General features: G+C 39.2%; 2 long non-coding RNA genes across 2 annotated transcripts; one reads left to right on the forward strand and one right to left on the reverse strand.

Annotated features, from left to right (window-relative positions):
• Positions 1-949: 949 nt before the first annotated feature.
• Positions 950-2485, forward strand: LOC135786084 (uncharacterized). The gene is made up of 3 exons (XR_010546831.1): positions 950-1460; positions 1891-1948; positions 2351-2485. It is a non-coding gene; the product is annotated as an uncharacterized lncRNA (long non-coding RNA).
• On the reverse strand, positions 2406-4268 carry LOC135786083 (uncharacterized). Its single transcript, XR_010546830.2, has 5 exons — positions 3700-4268; positions 3072-3165; positions 2840-2973; positions 2656-2757; positions 2406-2545 (listed from the first exon to the last, which is right to left on the reverse strand). It is a non-coding gene; the product is annotated as an uncharacterized lncRNA (long non-coding RNA).
• Positions 4269-15206: the final 10938 nt, after the last annotated feature.

A 15206-nucleotide genomic window follows, 5' to 3' on the forward strand; every position in this document is an offset into this window, starting at 1 on the left:
ACGGTTTAATAACTTGCATACCTCACTTTATTTACCTAATTAAAACAGAAAGCCTTCATGGTACTCGATTAAAGGACATGAACATGAATCTACTAAATGAAATGATATTTGTTATTGACAGGATTTAATAACACCATCCACCATTCTGATAACGTATCTGGTTGTTTTATTAAATTGTTTCAGTTCTTACACTCAACAACAGTAAAGCCAGTGCAGTACAATTTTCTCTACACTGTATATATATATATATATATATCAAATACAAAAACAACTTTGCAAAAGTATAGCTATCACACAGTCATTTTGAAAATGGCCCTGACGAACGGCCCCTAAAGCTTATGACAAAGCATACAATGTATTATTGAGATCAGGCAATATACTCAAATTCCTTATTGTGGATTTTAGGTGCAATTTTCCGTTATGTTCACTAGATGGCAGAAGAGGATCAATCACTGGCTGACATTTGAACTCACAGAAAACACAGAAGATGATTACTCTTTAACTAATTCTACTATTAATAGAAATCTGTTCACATTTAAAGGTGCAGTGTGTAATTTTTAGAAGGATCTCTTGACAGAAATGCAAAATGATATACAAAACTATATTATCAGGGGTGTATAAAGACCTTTCATAATGAACCGGTATGTGTTTATTAGCTTAGAACGAGACCTTTTTATCTACAAACACCAAGGTCCCCTTACATGGAAGTCAACATTTTGTGGCGCCATTTTTCTACAGAAGCCCCTAACGGACAAATTTTTTACTAAGTTGTCTCCGACGATGACATGTTTGTCTGGTGGCGGCTACCGTAGCTTCTCTATGTGTTTCAAAAGCGAGGGGTGAGCAGTGGACTAAGCCATTGGTTGCATTTCGTGACCTCACCACTAGATGCCACTAAAATGTACACACTGCACCTTTAACTTCATGATTTTACTGTTATAATATTAAAGAGCACCAATTATGCTAATAAATGAGCACGTTAGCACGTTATTGTAATATCCCATAGTACATACATGTTATTAAAACTTGAACTAATGCACTGTGAGTCTTATAAATTGCTTACATACCTCACCGATTTCCCACTGTCTGGAAAACGCTCGGTTTAGTTCCTGTCTCCGCCTCCCAAAATGTCTAGTGTATTCGGATTGGTCAGATGACTACTCAACTGTTATTGGTCAACTGGGTTCGGCGTGTGTTTGAAAGGTTACGCCCCTGACTACGCGTGGGTTTTCCGGTTCTGACTGAGAGTCACAGGCAACGTAAACAAGCGCTATATTTCTCTATAAACGATGGTGTCTGTACTGCCTTACCACTTCAAGCTCGATCCAGAGAGTTCAGACGGCGTTACGATATAAACGATCTCCGTCAATTAACGCGATTGGATTTAACTTTTTTAGGTGTCCTTAGCTCTGCCAGAATGCTAAACGAAGACGAAAATGTGTTGCAAAGACATCCAAAAGGTAATTATAACGTACTACATTACTTTGCAAACTATATGGAAACACCAAATGTAGCACATAGAAAGTATTTTTTGAAATGATTATAAAACTATTTCACTTATTAACATTATTTACTATAGTAAACTTTATTAAAAAAGCCTGCTTACATACTATATTACTGTGCAAACTATATGGAAACACCAAATGTAGCACATAGAAAGTATTTGTTGAAATGATTATAAAACTATTTCATTTGTTAACATTATTTTACTATAGTAAACTGTATTATAAAAGACTGTTTACATACTATATCACTGTGCAAACTATATGGAAACACCAAATGTAGCACAAAGAAAGTATTAATTGAAATGAATGTTCTACATTATTTCACTATGGGAAACTTTATTATGAAAAACTGCTTACTTATAAGTGCTATGTTTTTACTTATTAGGTTTTAAGGAGAATGCAACAGGTTCCAGGGCCTCTTACCTGCGTGATTCATCATCCAGGTTTTGCACAAATTGTCTAAATCCCTACACACAGAACATTTATTGTACCGACTATAAGCCTTTGAGGTGCAGGACTAGATTAAGTTTTATTACATTTTTAAACCAATAACACTAAAGTATCATTATAGTAACAAAATACTCAAAAGAACAAAAGATGTAACTTTAAAGAAAATATAATAGTCAGTCAAAAGTTTTATTTATTTATTACAAATATATATTTAAATGTTAAACAATATACAAATAAACATACTTTAGTAACCATATTGTGCTCTTCTTTCAAAAATTTTTCAATTCATTTCTTACAGCTATCTATTCAGATAAATGGCATATCAAAGCTTTGTCAGCTGGTGCTATTTAAGACGACACTATAAGGTTATCATCCTGTCGTGTGTTGTTCTCCAGATACGCTTGGAGCTTCCTGATCAGATCGGTCACAATTTTGGCTTTCGATGACCCCTGCACTGAAGATGGCATGCAATCACGTCCTCCTTTGAAGGTCTCTCAAACTGTGATGCCAGGTCCATTGGAATCGGGGTTTCCTTCAGCTTATCTTCAAATACCTCATCAAACACAAGCCTGATCACATCCTCCACATAACTGTAGAAATATTGCAGTCAATAAATCTTTTGTTTTGATCATTTATTTCCCTGCTTCATACATTAAGTTTTTAATTATGAATGTATTTGAAATAAAACATTACTGCTTACGGTATGTCACTTGTGTGTTTTGGGAACATAGCCTTGTACTTTCCCTCCTGCTTTTGTTACGGCTTGGTGACATTGTAATGGATGGCTGCAAGGTACAAATACCTGTAAAATATAAACAAGCAATTAATTTATTGTAAAAGTAAATACTACTTTATTTAACAAAGTTACTAAAATACTTATATACCTGCACAGCATTCCAATAAATGAGAAAATCAAAATTTTTTTGCTGCAAATCTGAAATCTCAGGCTACGGACGGCAAAGGCATCCACTGATGATGGTGATGGAAACATTGTGAAACGATGCTACTGCCTGGGTTCCTATGATTATGCAGAGAAAAAAAACTTTGTCATCATCAGTTATACATCTAAGACTGGTAGTGGTTTCACTAGCTAAATACATCATGTGTGTTACACACCTTTGCTCCTCATATGCCAGTCTGACTCCTTGTACTGTGTGTTATGATGTTGCATGCTTGCATACAGTGTAGAAGGATGTGTACAGCTGCGAATCTAAGATATAGACAAATAAAACAAACATGTATTCAGTCAAAAAGACATATTATAACAATAGAGTACCATGACTGTAAATCGTTAGACTATTCATTAAAACGTTAATGTATTACATATTCCATGGCCCAACATTAGCAACACACATTACGTGTTTACTTCGTTTCAAAATCTAAGAAAGCTTCGAGTAAATACAACAGTAAAATACATATAACTTTAAACAAATCATCTGTACTTAGAGTTTCTTGAGTTTGATCATGAGAACAAATTTTACTGGTAACAGTTTAGCTGGCATTTGTATTTGTATTTAGCTTAGCAACTTAGCAAGTTTGTAAACATGTCTAAACCAACATCGATAAAAAAAACGATAGTCTGCATAATTCAACATACACGTGTGTAAATATGGTACGTTGTTTATGAAATACAGTATTACAACACAAGACAATTAGCTTGCAAGCTTAGCTCTACACGCACATTATGTTAATCTCCGGTTACGTAACGTACAGTAAAAGGCAAATAATAAACGTGAATACTTACAGCCTGTGATCCAGAAGTGCACAGTAATCCAACTTTCAAGAGGAGACCTCGCGCAAATCCAGCTTTGGTTCATGAGAAGCAGTTATTGTGAAAACTCCGTGAACAACTTCTGACTGGATTTTTCCGGAACCGTATTAAACATGATGTCCTCTGTGTAAGTCCATAAAGTGCTATTTTGCCCTCGCATCTAAAGAGACAGCGTCTACTCGAGAGATTTAATCGCTTAAACAATGAAACAAGAGTTTGCAAACAGAGTAAAAGCAGGGACTCCCAACCTCCGCCATTTTAGCTCTCTTCTGACTCGACGCTCCCCACCCTCGTCTTTGAGGGCGTACCCAAGCAAAGCAGAGAGGGCTGAACTATGATAATGTTGGTCTTATCTACGTCACTAATCCCAGGAAGTAAACTGTTGCCTACAATCCGAGTGTTTTTTGTAGTCCTCGAACGTTAGAGACGATAACTCGCGTCATCGTTTTCTTTGAGGTATGTACTTTTTGAATATCGTTAGCATGTACTAATGCACACTTACACACAAAAGGATGTTTAAAAACGTGTATCCCATAATAGGTGCTCTTTAAAATCAAATTTAGTGAAAGACTACCACTTCAATTGTTCTGAGTTGTCAGTTTTATAACTCATGTCACTTTATGATAGCTGTGAAACGTGAACATAATTTTGGAGGCACTTACACGACATTTGCAGTAAGAATGATATTTTTATGTTTTTTATAAAAAAAAACTACATACAAAATGAGTGTGTAACCATGTCAGTATTAAGTCTTGTTCTTTAACAGTCTTGTTTCTCCTTTCTCAGGTAAACGTGTATGTGTATAATATACAATGCAGAATATCTCTATGGACATGTCCTTAAACGTCTTGTTATCCCAAATAGCTTGAACCCCGCTAATCGCTGCTTGCAGCTATATTTAGGGTTTCGAGCACGAAGTGCTGAAAACCTATTGTATTTGTCTGTTTTATTATTATTATTATTATTATTTTTCCGCCATAAAACGCGTCGCCCAGCACAAACCGTAAGTCGTAGAAACTTGCCACTTGGTCAACTGGTTGTATATTAGCAGGCTACTCAGATACAGTGAACCAGCCAAATCGGCCCATAGGTGGCGCTATAGCAATGCCCGACGCGTTGGGGCTCATAACTCCTAAACCGGACATCCTACACTCAAGTGTTCGGTATCATTGTAATCCCTGGCTCCAAACTTAAAAAATGTATATCTCCGATTTCATTTCCGTCATGAAAAATTTTCCGGTATTTTCGATTTTGTCGAAAAAAATAAAAACGAACTAGTCCTAGGTTTTTCGCCCGATCGGAATCATTCCAGTGCTAAAATGTTCCTTGGAGTTTGAATATCAATAATTATCAAAAAAAAATTGAACTTTCGACTCACGGTCAACATGCCACGCCCACACGTCTGAATTGTGGGCAGGCACTAGAACATTATTGGCTATAACTGGGGACAGGAATGAAGTATCAACACGACACTTGGTACTTGTGATGAGAGTCATGGCCTGAGGTTTCATGCATCGTTTCGTCACAGCGCCACCTAGTGGTCATACGAATCGAATAATGCTTATAACTTAGGCTGAGTTTAACGTATTTTCATGCGACGTTTTTCCTTGGACTCCTGAATTGTTGCCGAGTCCAATGATACCAAGCATGCCAGGTTTTGCTTTACGGTTGGTTCTGCACAGGAAAATAGCACTTAAAAAACATGCGCGAATAACTCCGCGAGGGTTCATCCGATCGACTCGAAACAACCATAGGAAGAATATTGTATTACCTTCTGAACAAAAAGTTCTATTGGCATTATGTTAAAATTTCCATCAGAAATGGCCGAAAATTGCAAAAAACGAAAAATTTACTCCAAATTTTGTGTTTTTTACACATAAATGGTTATAACTCCGCAACGAAATGATATTTTTTTTACCAGATTTGATACGCTGATGTCTGAGCAGAGTCTGAGGCAATACAAAAAAAATGGTATGCCTGCACCACTAGTTGGCCTCATAATTGAACAAAACCTTTGACGTTGAGCTAGCACAATGGTCATACAACAGTTTTTTTCACTAAACTTAAGTGTATAGCCATGATACTAGCTAGATGTAACACATTCATGACGTTGCATGCACAAGTTTTTCATAGCGCCACCTAGTGGTTATTTGTTATTTTGACTTAAAAATACTGCAACCTTATATCTAAAATCATGAGTCATCGTGGATTATGCCTTTCATGGCTTTGAGTATAATCATTGGTGGATTGCAATTCACTCCCTAGCAACCAATCAGAATACTCTAGCAACCATTTAGCAAGAGCTGTATCTTTGTATCAGAACATCGTAGAGATATGGGGTTCAGCTCGTTTGACTTTTTTACACTATTTTAACATTTTGTGACCCAAGTTTTGCCACTGTAAGCACCACAAACATTTCCTTCAGTGTTCTATTTGTCAATGCTTCGTGAGAAGAGAGGGAGACATTTTACTGAATGATAGCACCTTTTTTGCTGATGACTTTGAACAGGTGTGTGAGGTAGCTTATTTTTTATAATTTATTTTGTACAATTCAGCAAAACTACACAGGCATGCCCTTAAAGGTCTTAAGGTCCCAAATCGCTTGAACCCGACTCAATGGCCTTGTAAACTCAACTAAACACGGCCATTTCTGAATTGTATTTTACGGTATAAATCTGAAAAACTAATTCTCGTTAACAAATTATCAGAATGACTTAACATTAAGGATGTGACATGTTTGTCCTATAGGTGCACCTGTGTGTAAGCTACATAGTCTGTCTGAACCGTTTCTGACCATCTCTTATGTTTTTCTGGATGCGATGTGGTGTATCAGCCTGGTCGACGACATCTGACATGTTGTATGTGCTTTAATGCTCGAAACCCGGTAAACGCTGCTTGCAGCTTTAATTATTATTATTATTATTATTATTATTATTATTATTTTTCCGCCATAAAACGCGTCGCCCAGCACAAACCGTAAGTCGTAGAAACTTGCCACTTGGTCAACTGGTTGTATATTAGCAGGCTACTCAAATACAGTGAATCAGCCAAATCGGCCCATAGGTGGCGCTATAGCAATGCCCGACGCGTTGGGGCTCATAACTCCTAAACCGGACATCCTACACTCAAGTGTTTGGTATCATTGTAATCCCTGGCTCCAAACTTAAAAAATGTATATCTCCGATTTCATTTCCGGTATGCAAATTTTTTCGCTAATTTGCATAATATGCATTTCAAGCCAAACTGAACTAGTCCTAGGTTTTTCGCCCGATCGGAATCGTTCCAACGCAGGAGAAATCTGTGGAGTGAGTAGGTAAATAATTATCGAACAGAATGTGTAATTTCGCTTCAGTGTCACTAAGGGGCGCCAAAATTCAATACCGGAAGTAGACTATCTCCAGGAAAATGGCTATAACTCGTGAACGGTTAGAGATATCTTAACGCGGTTTGGTACACATGTGTATCAGCTCACTCCGGGGTCACAGGAAAAAATACGCGGATTTTGGCCACTAGGTGGCGCTATAATAAGCTTGAGGGTCGAAAATGGCTATCACTACACAACCGTAAGCCCGATACACTTCATATTTGGTATGGTGTGTCTTTGTGCAATGTACCATGAGGGTCTAGAAGGACATTGGCGTATCTGCAAAAACATGGCCGTCATCGGCCAATGAAGTGTGAGGGCTGATTTGACAGGGTTAACGAAGGTCGATCGGAACGACACTCACTGTGCTTGTTCGTGTACTGCTCCAGAAGGTCTGTAAGAATTATGGTGTCATTTCGCCACTAGGGGGCGTAATACCGTATTTCTGTGCCTGTATCACGTGACGTTTGACATACATACACAAACATGACATCATATGATAGATCGGTTCATGACGAAAAACTTTGCCTCTTGAAGCGTTGCTGTCAATCAAACGGTTCGTTAGTTATTGGCGATAACGTTCAAACCTACTTTTGCGAACTAGTCCTAGGTTTTTCATCCGATCTGAACCTAACGAAAGCTGATTGATTCTGTGGAGTGGGAATATGAATAATTATCGAAAAAAAGTTGAAATTTGTATTCAAACACGCAAGGAGTGGCCAAAAACCGAACTGGGCGGAGCTTAAAACATTTAAACGGCCATAACTCGAGAGGCGTTTGAGATATCATCATGGGGCTTAAATCATATGTGTAGGCCATCGGTCTAAGGTCGTGATATAAAAAGCTCGCCGATTGGACACTAGATGGCGCTATAACGGGGAAAATAGCACTAAATACTGTGATTATGCAATGGTTGCAGCTTTCACGCCTATAACTTTATCTGTGGTCAAGAGATTTTCATGGGAGTTGCTTTTTTTAGCATCCTGAATTGTTTCCGAGTCCTACGATACCAAGCATGCCAGATTTCGCCTTACAGTTAGTTCTGCACAGGAAAAAAGTGCTTAAAAAACACGCGCGAATAACTCCGCGAGGGTTATTCCGATCGACTCGAAACGACCATAGGAAGAACATTGCATTACCTTCTGAACAAAAAAGTCTATTGGCGTTATGTTAAAATTTTCATCAGAAATGGCCGAAAATTACAAAAAACGAAAAATTACCCCAAAATTTGTCGTTTTTACACATAAATGGTTATACCTCCGCAACGAAATGTCATTTTTTCACCAGATTTGATACACTGATGTCTGAGCAGAGTCTGAGGCAATACCCAAAAAATAATATGCCTGCACCACTAGTTGGCCTCATAATTGAACAAAACCTTTGACATTGAGCGAGCCCAATGGTCTTACAACAGTTTTTTGACTAAACTGAAGTGTTTAGCCATGATACTAGTTAGATGTAACAAAGTCATGACCTGACGTTGCATGCACAATTTTGTCGTAGCGCCACCCTGCGCTTATTTGTTATTTTCACTTAGAAGTGAGTAGAGAGCGGAGAGATTTCACTGAATGAGAGCCGTTTTCTTGCTGATAACTAATGTATTTAAGGTTGTATCTTCACCAAACGTATGCGTAATGACATGGTACTCGGTAATTCTGATGGCAGTCAGGACCTGGGGGAACCTGCAGTTTCGGACGCATATTTTACACGCCTACAACTTTGGCTGCAGTCACCATATTTTCATGGGACTTTTTTCACAGGAGTCCTGAATTTTTGCAGAGTCCAACGATACCAAACATGCCCGGTTTTGCCTTGTGCTTAGTCCTGGGGTTATCATAACACAATTCATGAGGACATTAAATAAGTCAAGCATTATCTTTCCAGCTGTGTTTGCTGTTCACTGTAGGTCCTTGCGGTCTGCTGCGCTGCTGTGTTTGTTTCTTATGTACACGTGTGCAGTCTGTTTGCACCATTGCACCATACCACGACTCAATGGCCTTGTAGTTCAACTAAACACGGCCATTTCTGAATTGTATGTTACGTTATAAATCTGAAAAACTAATTCTCCTTAACAAATTATCCTCATAACGTCACATTAAGGACATTACATGTTTGTCTTATAGGTGCACCTGTGTGTAAGCATACATAGTCTGTATGATCCTTTTTTGACCATCTCTTTCATTTTCTGGAGCGAGGTGGTCTAACATTCATTGTGGCTGTGTACGGGTTTAACTGCTCAGCCTGGTAAGCGAAGTGTGAGGTTTTTGACGTTGCCTTAAAGCTCGAAACCCGGCAATTGCTGCTTGCAGCTATATTTAGGGTTTCGAGCACGAAGTGCTGAAAACCTATTGTATTTGTCTGTTTTATTATTATTATTATTATTATTATTATTATTATTATTATTTTTCCGCCATAAAACGCGTCGCCCAGCACAAACCGTAAGTCGTAGAAACTTGCCACTTGGTCAACTGGTTGTATATTAGCAGGCTACTCAGATACAGTGAATCAGCCAAATCGGCCCATAGGTGGCGCTATAGCAATGCCCGACGCGTTGGGGCTCATAACTCCTAAACCGGACATCCTACACTCAAGTGTTTGGTATCATTGTAATCCCTGGCTCCAAACTTAAAAAATGTATATCTCCGATTTCATTTCCTGTATGCAAATTTTTTCGCTAATTTGCATAATATGCATTTCAAGCCAAACTGAACTAGTCCTAGGTTTTTCGCCCGATCGGAATCGTTCCAACGCAGGAGAAATCTGTGGAGTGAGTAGGTAAATAATTATCGAACAGAATGTGTAATTTCGCTTCAGTGTCACTAAGGGGCGCCAAAATTCAATACCGGAAGTAGACTATCTCCAGGAAAATGGCTATAACTCGTGAACGGTTAGAGATATCTTAACGCGGTTTGGTACACATGTGTATCAGCTCACTCCGGGGTCACAGGAAAAAATACGCGGATTTTGGCCACTAGGTGGCGCTATAATAAGCTTGAGGGTCGAAAATGGCTATCACTACACAACCGTAAGCCCGATACACTTCATATTTGGTATGGTGTGTCTTTGTGCAATGTACCATGAGGGTCTAGAAGGACATTGGCGTATCTGCAAAAACATGGCCGTCATCGGCCAATGAAGTGTGAGGGCTGATTTGACAGGGTTAACGAAGGTCGATCGGAACGACACTCACTGTGCTTGTTCGTGTACTGCTCCAGAAGGTCTGTAAGAATTATGGTGTCATTTCGCCACTAGGGGGCGTAATACCGTATTTCGGTGCCTGTATCACGTGACGTTTGACATACACACACAAACATGACATCATATGATAGATCGGTTCATGACGAAAAACTTTGCCTCTTGAAGCGTTGCTGTCAATCAAACGGTTCGTTAGTTATTGGCGATAACGTTCAAACCTACTTTTGCGAACTAGTCCTAGGTTTTTCATCCGATCTGAACCTAACGAAAGCTGATTGATTCTGTGGAGTGGGAATATGAATAATTATCGAAAAAAAGTTGAAATTTGTATTCAAACACGCGAGGAGTGGCCAAAAACCGAACTGGGCGGAGCTTAAAACATTTAAACGGCCATAACTCGAGAGGCGTTTGAGATATCATCATGGGGCTTGAATCATATGTGTAGGCCATCGGTCTAAGGTCGTGATATAAAAAGCTCGCCGATTGGACACTAGATGGCGCTATAACGGGGAAAATAGCACTAAATACTGTGATTATGCAATGGTTGCAACTTTCACGCCTATAACTTTATCTGTGGTCAAGAGATTTTCATGGGAGTTATTTTTTTAGCATCCTGAATTGTTTCCGAGTCCTACGATACCAAGCATGCCAGGTTTAGCCTTACGGTTAGTTCTGCACAGCAAAAATAGCACCTACAAAACATGCGCGAATAACTCTGCGAGGATTATTCCGATCGACTTTAAACGACCATAGGAAGAACATTGCATTACCTTCTGAACAAAAAAGTCTATTGGCGTTATGTTAAAATTTTTATCAGAAATGGCAGAAAATTGCAAAAAACGAAAAATTACCTCAAAATTTTGTGTTTTTTACACATAAATGGTTATACCTCCGCAACGAAATGACATTTTTTCACCAGATTTGATACGCTGATGGCTGAGCAGAGTCTGAGGCAATACCCAAAAAATAATATGCCTGCACCACTCGTTGGCCTCATAATTGAACAAAACCTTTGACATTGAGCGAGCCCAATGGTCTTACAACTGTTTTTTTCACTAAACTAAAGTGTTCAGCCATGATACTAGCTAGATGTAACAAAGTCATGACCTGACGTTGCATGCACAATTTTGTCGTAGCGCCACCCTGTGGTTATTTGTTATTTTCACTTAAAAGTGAGTAGAGAGCAGAGAACTTTCACTGAATGAGAGCTGTTTTTTGCTGATAGCTAATGTATTTAAGGTTGTATCTTCGCCAAACGTATGCGTAATGACACAGTACTTGGTAATTCTGATGGCAGTCAGGACCTGAGGGAGCCTGCAGTTTTGTTGCACCAACACCTAGTGGTCGGAAGCATATTTTAGAAACCTAAATCTTTGGCTGCAGTCACCGTATTTTCATGGGACTTTTTTCACAAGAGTCCTGAATTGTTGCAGAGTCCAACGATACCAAACATGCCAGGTTTTGCCTTATGCTTAGTCCTGGAGTTATCAGAACACAATTAAGGAGGACATTAAATAAGTCAAGCATTATCTTTCCAGCTGTGTTTGCTGTCCACTGTAGGTCCTTGCGGTTTGCTGCGCTGCTGTGTGTGTGCCTTATGTGCACATCTGCAGTCTGTTTACACCATTGCACCATACCACGACTCAATGGCCTTGTAGTTCAACTAAACACGGCCATTTCTGAATTGTATGTTACGGTATAAATCTGAAAAACTAATTCTCGTTAACAAATTATCTGAATGACTTAACATTAAGGACGTGACATATTTGTCCTATAGGTGCACCTGTGTGTAAGCATACATAGTCTGTATGAACCGTTTCTAACCATCTCTTTCGTTTTTCTGCATGCGATGTGGTGTATCAGCCTGGTCGACGACGTCTGACGTCTCTGACGTGCTTTAATGCTCGAAACCCGGTAAATGCTGCTTGCAGCTTTAATTATTATTATTATTTTTCCGCCATAAAACGCGTCGCCCAGCACAAACCGTAAGTCGTAGAAACTTGCCACTTGGTCAACTGGTTGTATATTAGCAGGCTACTCAGATACAGTGAACCAGCCAAATCGGCCCATAGGTGGCGCTATAGCAATGCCCGACGCGTTTGGGCTCATAACTCCTAAACCGGCCATCATACACTCAAGTGTTTGATATCATTGTAATCCCTGGCTCCAAACTTAAAAAATGTATATCTCCGTTTTCATTTCCGTCATGAAAAATTTTCCGCTATTTTCGATTTTGTCGAAAAAAATAAAAACGAACTAGTCCTAGGTTTTTCGCCCGATCGGAATCATTCCAGTGCTAAAATGTTCCTTGGAGTTTGAATATCAATAATTATCAAAAAAAAGTTGAACTTTCGACTCACGGTCAACATGCCACGCCCACACGTCTGAATTGTGGGCAGGCACTAGAACATTATTGGCTATAACTGGGGACAGGAATGAAGTATCAACACGACACTTGGTACTTGTGATGAGAGTCATGGCCTGAGGTTTCATGCATCGTTTCGTCACAGCGCCACCTAGTGGTCATACGAATCGAATAATGCTTATAACTTCGGCTGAGTTTAACGTATTTTCATGCGACGTTTTTCCTTGGAGTCCTGAATTGTTGCCGAGTCCAATGATACCAAGCATGCCAGGTTTTGCTTTACGGTTGGTTCTGCACAGGAAAATAGCGCTTAAAAAACATGCGCGAATAACTCCGCGAGGGTTCCTCCGATCGACTCGAAACGACCATAGGAAGAATATTGTATTACCTTCTGAACAAAAAGTTCTATTGGCATTATGTTAAAATTTCCATCAGAAATGGCCGAAAATTGCAAAAAACGAAAAATTTACTCCAAATTTTGTGTTTTTTACACATAAATGGTTATAACTCCGCAACGAAATGATATTTTTTTACCAGATTTGATACGCTGATGTCTGAGCAGAGTCTGAGGCAATACAAAAAAATGGTATGCCTGCACCATTAGTTGGCCTCATAATTGAACAAAACCTTTGACGTTGAGCTAGCACAATGGTCATACAACAGTTTTTTTCACTAAACTTAAGTGTATAGCCATGATACTAGCTAGATGTAACACATTCATGACGTTGCATGCACAAGTTTTTCATAGCGCCACCTAGTGGTTATTTGTTATTTTGACTTAAAAATACTGCAACCTTATATCTAAAATCATGAGTCATCGTGGATTATGCCTTTCATGACTTTGAGTATAATCATTGGTGGATTGCAATTCACTCCCTAGCAACCAATCAGAATACCCTAGCAACCATTTAGCAAGAGCTGTATCTTTGTATCAGAACATCGTAGAGATATGGGGTTCGGCTCGTTTGACTTTTTTACACTATTTTAACATTTTGTGACCCAAGTTTTGCCACTGTAAGCACCACAAACATTTCCTTCAGTGTTCTATTTGTCAATGCTTCGTGAGAAGAGAGGGAGACATTTCACTGAATGATAGCACCTTTTTTGCTGATGACTTTGAACAGGTGTGTGAGGTAGCTTATTTTTTATAATTTATTTTGTACAATTCAGCAAAACTACACAGGCATGCCCTGAAAGGTCTTAAGGTCCCAAATCGCTTGAACCCGACTCAATGGCCTTGTAATTCAACTAAACACGGCCATTTCTGAATTGTATTTTACGGTATAAATCTGAAAAACTAATTCTCGTTAACAAATTATCAGAATGACTTAACATTAAGGATGTGACATGTTTGTCCTATAGGTGCACCTGTGTGTAAGCTACATAGTCTGTCTGAACCGTTTCTGACCATCTCTTACGTTTTTTTGGATGCGATGTGGTGTATCAGCCTGGTCGACGACATCTGACATGTTGTATGTGCTTTAATGCTCGAAACCCGGTAAACGCTGCTTGCAGCTTTAATTAGGGGTTCAAGCCCGTAGGGCTGAAACCCTATTGTAATTGTTAAGATTTTTATTTTTATTAATTATTATTATTTTGCCGTAAAACGGAACGTACAGCCCAAACCGTAAGGCCTAGAGACTTGAAACTTGGCCAAAGGGTAGGACCCAATTTGGGGAGAGGTTGATAGAGTATCAACCCGATTGGCCTATAGGTGGCGCTATAGCGATAACAAACGCGTTGATGATCATAACTCCCACAAATCTTGTCCAAATGTCAAGTGTCTTATATCACTGGAATCCTTGCGTCAAGACGAACAAAACGTATATCTCCGATTTCATTTCCGTCATGAATTTTTTTTCGCTATTTTCGATTTTGTCGAAAAAAATAAAAACGAACTAGTCCTAGGTTTTTTGTCCGATCGGAACCGTTCCAGTGCTGTAATATTCCTTGGAGTGTGAATATCAAAAGTTATCAAAAAAAATGTGAACTTTTGACTCATCGTCGTAAAGCCACGCCCAAACGCCCCCAATGGGCGGAGCCTCTTGGACTTAAATGGCTATAACTTGGGATTGGAAAGAGGTATCGACACCAAATTTGGTAGACATATACAGGGCACTATTCTGGGGTCACGTGCAAAAAATTGCGCCGCTTGACCACTAGTTGGCGCTATAACACCACCTCAACTTTAAAGGGCTGTAACTACAGAAATATGGGGCCGATCAACTTGACCTTTGGCACCGGTGCTCCTGGTCTAGGGTACTATCTGTGTCTAAAAGGAATTTCGCGTAGCTCAAAAAACATGGCCACCATCGGCCAATCAAGAAAAAGCAGCTATTAGGCAGGGTTAACGGAGGCCGATCGAAACGAAACGTGGTGGGCCTGTTTGTCTCTTGGCCATGAAGGTCTGTGCAGAGTAAGAAAAAATTCGGCCTCCGGGAGGCGCTATCACGTTTTTTCAGTGTTTAAGTGATTGTGTATTATGCAGTGTATTAGATATCAACAAGATCCTCATATCATTTAATAGAGGTACTTATAATGAACAACTTTTCCTCA

This window comes from Paramisgurnus dabryanus, chromosome 4 (genome assembly GCF_030506205.2).
Source record: "Paramisgurnus dabryanus chromosome 4, PD_genome_1.1, whole genome shotgun sequence".
In the NCBI taxonomy this organism is placed as follows: Eukaryota; Metazoa; Chordata; class Actinopteri; order Cypriniformes; family Cobitidae; genus Paramisgurnus; species Paramisgurnus dabryanus.